The sequence below is a fragment of the Pinus tabuliformis genome, chromosome 7, assembly GCF_031772625.1.
Source record: "Pinus tabuliformis cultivar Carrire ecotype Pingquan chromosome 7, CPIR1, whole genome shotgun sequence".
Classification (NCBI taxonomy): domain Eukaryota; kingdom Viridiplantae; phylum Streptophyta; class Pinopsida; order Pinales; family Pinaceae; genus Pinus; species Pinus tabuliformis.
In genome coordinates this window covers 1892272559-1892278640 of record NC_142293.1, presented here as the reverse complement: position 1 = coordinate 1892278640, position 6082 = coordinate 1892272559, and positions in this window count along the sequence as shown.

Sequence of the window (6082 nt, the reverse complement as noted above, 5' to 3'; positions counted from 1 at the left end):
GGGAAGGCGAGACTACTGGTTGACGCAAAGATCTCGTCCTTGGAGAATCCACCCAATGGTGTACTACTGTGGATGTGTTGTAGTCGGTAGACCCAACCACTTCAGGACCTCTGCTAAAATGCGGTTCTTTTGGCTCCCGTTGCTGACAATGAGCTGCAGTGGAGAACCCTGCACCCACATCTATGAGTGGAATAGGCGCTCCCCCTCTTATGGATATTCAGGCTCAATATTTTGTATCTTGGTGGTGGCCACCATGGCACTGTGCTCCACGTCAATGTTCTGCTTCCCTTTGTCATTCCCCTTGTCAGGTTCTGACTCAGAGTCGGAACATGCGTCGAACTCAGAAGCCGTCAGCTCATAGTACATTTCCCACCAGTCCTTGACATGAGGGGCGGATTTGGGAAGAGAAAAAAGTAATCTTTTTCGGGCTGGAAAAATCATGAACAGAAAAATATCCTTCGAGTAGATTTAACCATTTATCTACGACGTCCGCATCTATCTGACCCTCAAATATGGGAATGTCAAAGTTAACTTGTACCTTAAAGGGTGTGGTGCTTCTAGAGTAGCTGCTAGAAGTAGATGTGTCACCCCTTGGTAGTCGATCAAGAACCTGGGCAAAGTTGTCCATCATCATGTTCCTTTATCGCTCGAGGGTTTCTTCGAGCAAGATTTTGATAGGATCTCCTACCCGTTCATATTTCTTTTCTTCTACCATGGGATGTTATCGGGATTTGCAATACATGTCTTGAAAAGGTTCGACCAGTCCAAGCCCTAACTCCTTATATCCCAACCTCGTTGGGGACATGCAAAGAAATACAAAGAAAGAGAAGATCGCTCTGAAACCACTGATTCGAATTTAAACAACAACCAACAAATTACAGATATAACCATAAATACAAATATGTAAGAAAAATAACACTTCATTTCATTAATATCAAATACTGAAATATGCTTACAAACAGAATGGAAATAAGACTAGCTCGGGTGATGGTAGCTTATCTCTGAGAAGAGATGCGGTGGCTACATGCCTTTGAAATGTGTTACAATGAGGCTCAAAGGCCTATTTATTATTTATAAACAATGGAAAACCCTAAACATCCAAAAACCTAACCCTAGGAGATGAAGCGCCAAACTATGGGCCCCGTTTAGGTAAATTCGCACATCAACTTCCCGGGGACGTAACTTTGGCATACAATCTTTTTTTGACGCTTACAATACCTTGTTAGAAATATATATCCAAGGAATATAAATTTCAGGTGGCCAACAATCGTGCGGGTGCCATGTTACCCCAATTTTCCAAAAAAACGTTGTTTAGGGCCTCAAAATGGCTCCAGAAGTTGAAGACCCGAAAAACTGCCAAAAATAGTAAATTGTGCTACAAATAAGGAAACTAGAAAACTGAAAGAGACTGTGGTGGGGGTCAAAGTGGAATAGGCATCTTGCCACCAATAGCCACTTGGATTAGTCCTCCCACCTTAGGAAGTAATGGTCCCCATTGTGTTGAGTGCCTCCATGAGGTGGGGAAACTTCTGTTGAACTTGGTCCTTGGGGAGCCACTTGCTTTGGTGCAGGAGGTGGCCACCTTTGACAACCCGATATATTTGGATCTTCTCCTAGTGAATATTCTTGACCTGTGTGTCCATAATTCGATCAATTATGGCTTGTTCCATGCAGTATGGTTTTAACTCTGTTGGTGTGAGTTGCTCTGTTGTGTCTAGTAATGGTGGGAAGTATGGTTGAAGGGGGTCCACATTGAGAACTGGTTGCAAGCCAATGAGTGGGGGAATTCTGAGCTCAAAATAATTGTCTCCCACAACCTTGGTAATGGTGTAAGGACCATATCAGAGTGGTCTGAGCTTCTTATGGGGTCCTGTAAGACGTTCTTTCTACAAATGCAACCAAACTTTGTCGCCCACCTAAAACTTGTGTGGCACCCAATGTTGATCATGTCACTACTTGTACTTTTCATTTGAATTCTCTAGGATGCCGTGAACCTATTGTCGAATGTGTTGGATGTGTTCAATAAATCTAGTCACTTTATCAACCTTGGACAATACATGTGTGGATTATGTCTATGTAGTCGCGTGCTACATGACAACATCAATCAGACACAATGGTTGAAATCCTATACCCACTTGAAAGGGACTGCGACCAGTTGAGCTATGGAGAGCTCTATTATAACTGCGTTGCACACATGGAAGACTCTCATCCCAGGTTCAAGGATGCTTGGAGTTGTACATGTGGAGTATGTGCACTATCATCCTATTGATGACCTTCGTTTGGTCATCAGTCTCGGGATGAAAGGCAGTCGACTTGGTGAGCTTGGTGTTCAATAGTGTCAAGAGGCTTGAACAAAATGTGCTCAAGAACCTGCTATCCCAATCTGATATAATGGTTTGTGGGATCCCAAAATGTATGCATACTTGTTCAAAGAAGACTTTGGTACTGTCCTCTACGGTGATACTCTTCTTGCAGGCCGCTAATATAGCCATCTTAGAAAATTTGTCCATGACCAGAAATACACTGTCATTACCATGTTTGGTAGAAGGGAGTTCAGACATAGAATCCATGGAGATGGATTCCCATGGCTGGTTGGGAGTAGGCAGAGGAGTGTACAGGCCTTGCTTCTTGATGGATGGCTTGGGGATGGCATAGGCAGTGCAGGATCTGATATATTTCCCAACATCCAGTCGGAGTTTGGGCCAATAGAAGTACTTTTGTAGTACAACCACAATTTTCTCCACCCCAAAGTGTCTTGCGATCCGACTGTAGTGCACCTCCCAAATAAGTTTGGCACACTCACTTGAAGGAACATAAATGTGGCCCAACTAGCATACTAATGCATCCTCGAGGGGGAAATCAGGAACTTGCTTCCCATCTACTAGCATCCGGTATGTGGAGGCGAACTTTGGATAATTTTTCTATATTTGCAGCCATCCAGAGGTCTTGCAACCACAAGAGTTGAGAAGAATAGTCAGTGCTGCAACTGGGGGTCGGTTAAGGCAGTCTGCAACATGATTGGTGCTGCCCTTTTTTGTATTTAATTTTCAAGTGGAATTGTTGTATATATGTAGACCACTTCTGATGGTGATTGTTTTGCAACTTCTTGTGTGTCTGTATAAACTAAAGAGGTATTTGATTGATGTGGATGGCTATCTCCTTCCCCAGAATGTAGTGCTTCCACTATCAGCAAGCTTGCACGATGGAATACATTTCTTTATCATAGGGGGGGTAATTTTGAATTGTATTAGAAATTGTATCACTATGATAGGCCCTTGGATTCCTGTGCTAGGTGAGGACTACACCAATATCATACACTGAGGTGTCTGTCTTGATTTCAAATGGCCACAATAGGTTTGGAAGTGTGAGTAATGGTGCAAAGCAGAGGTGATGATTCAACTCAACGAACGCCTTCTGTTGGGACTCGGACTAGGAAAACTTTGCTTTCGCCCCACCCTTATTAATCTGACTCAAAGGCCGAGTGATATGGGAGAATCCCAAGATGAACCTCCGATAAAAATTTGTCAGGACCAAAAAGTTACGAAGCTCTGTTAGAGTGGTCGGTGCTGGCCAATCCCGAGTGACTTGGATCTTAGTCGAGTCCACATGCACGCCACGCTCATCTATGATGAACCCCAAGTATTGGACCTAGCTCATGCCAAAGGTGCATTTCTCCAAGTTGGCACATAGTTTGTGTTGTTAAAGGGTTTGAAGGACCTGTCAAATGTGTTACAAGTGTTCTTCCCAACTCTCGCTGAAGATGAGGATGTCGTCTAGATAACCACAATGAACGAGTGAAGGGCCGCAATATGTCATCCATTAGCCTCATAAACTAGTAGGGGAATTTGTCAACCCGAAGGGCATAAACAACCATTCAAAAAGCCATTCCTTAGATTTAAAGGCAATCTTCCATACATTTATGGGTTCTATTGGAGCCTGGTGATAACCAGACTTCCGATCGATGTTTCTGAAATACTTGGCCCCCTTGAGTTGGTCCAGTAGGTTGTCAATCCATGGGATTCGATACCTATTCCTAATAATGATTTTTTTTAATGCCCGATAATCAATGTAGAGCCTTCAAGTTTCGTCCTTCTTCTATACCAGTACAATCAAGGTCCCACAAGGCGAGGAACTTGGTCGGATGTGTCCTTTTTGCAGCAACTCCTGGATTTGGCACTTGATATCTTCATTCTATAGAATGGAATGACGATGTATCGGCCCTTTGGGCAGAGGTGCTCCGAGAGTCAGATCAATTGAATGCTTGACCTGACAATGCAAGGGTACCTCTGTGGGTGAGGAGAAGATGTCCCTGTATTCTTCCACGACCGCATCCACTTGCTTCTACTGCTTGGAGGAACCCTTCCCGGGGGCCATGGACGTGGCTACGACCTTCCCCTTACTTTGAGAGCGAATTAGAAAGAAAACGAATTTCCGAGTATGGGAGATGACCCTACTGCATTGCTCAACAAAGATCAAAGAGATGGCGGTAGGTGATGCCACCTTCGGTATCCCGTATAACTTAGCACCCAAAGAAATAATAACAAAGATAGGTCTAGACTCATATACAACATGTCTCTTCCACAAGTATGGTCATACTAATAATACATCACAAACTTCTAGAGGAGCAACACCATATAATACCTCGTTTGTGAAGGGCTTGATGTTGTAGGGAAGGCGACACTGCTGGCTGACACAGAGATCTCGTCTTTGGTGAAGCCACTCGATGGTGTACGACTACAGATGTGTTGTAGTCGGTAGGCCCAACCGCTTCATGACCTCTATTGAAATGAGGTTCTTTTGGCTCCCACTGTCGACAATGAACTGTAGTGGAGAACCCTTCATCCACATCTAAGAGTGGAATAGGAGCTCCCCTTCTTCTGGAACTTTAGGCTCAATCTTCTGGATCTTAGTGGTGCCACCATGGCACTAGGCTCCGTGTCAATGATATGTTTCCCTTTGTCATTCCCCTTGTTGGGTTTTGACTTAGAGTCAGAACATATGTCGGACTCAGAAGCCTTCAGCTCAGAGTAGGTTTCCCACTAGTCCTTGATGTGGGTGGCGGATTTGAGAACAACAAAAGTAATCTTTTCTCGCCTGGAAAAATAATGAACATAAAAATATCCTACTAGTAGATTTAACCATTTATTTCCAATGTTTGCATCTATCTGACCCTCAAATATGGGAATGCCAAAGTTAACTTGTACCTTAAAGGGTGTGGTTGTTGTCACCAAAAAATTGATCATCTAGCCTAATTTACTAGATGGATCGAAGTACACCATGTAAAGCCAATTTTACCATAGTAAATTTGCTTTCACTGTGAGAAATTACTTAATAAACCACCTTTGTTAAGTAATTTATAAATAAACGCATGAAAAAGAATTAAATAAATCACTATTTATTTGATTTTCTTGTAGGAATAATTAATTAAACCATTGTTTAATTATTATTCCTTGTCGTATTTGACGCAATCATGAAAAATAAACACATAAATAATTAATTATCTTATTTTTCTCCAATAATAAATAATTAAACACTAATTAATCATTATTCTTTGCTAAATTTGACTAAATCCCTTAGGAATAATTAAACAAATCCTTGTTTATTTATAATTTTCCTTAACTAATTCCTTGAGATGATAAATAAATCATTTATTTATTTACTATTTCTAAATAAAAGTTTAAATATTTTTTCCCTCCTAAACAAATATTATAAAATATTCCAAGTGGTTATTCCAAGAATGGGATCGATAATATTTTATTATTGCTCATCATTCGAGGATAACTCAATATTTTGTTATAAATAGAAGGATTTTCCATTCATTATTCACTTTTGATTATTTTCATTGTTGCACCCAGTGTTGTAACTCTGATTATTTTCATTGTCGCACTCCATATTTTTGTTGGGTTTACACATTATAGAGGAGAGAGACTCTAACAAGCTGAAGATGTTTGAGATAGCCAAGAACCCATCCCATAGAGGGGGACTGGTAACGTCTATTTTTCCCTTCATAGTTGTTATAATAAAATTATTCTTTACATATATGGTTGGATGATTGGAGTTATTACTCTTTCTTTTGGATGTT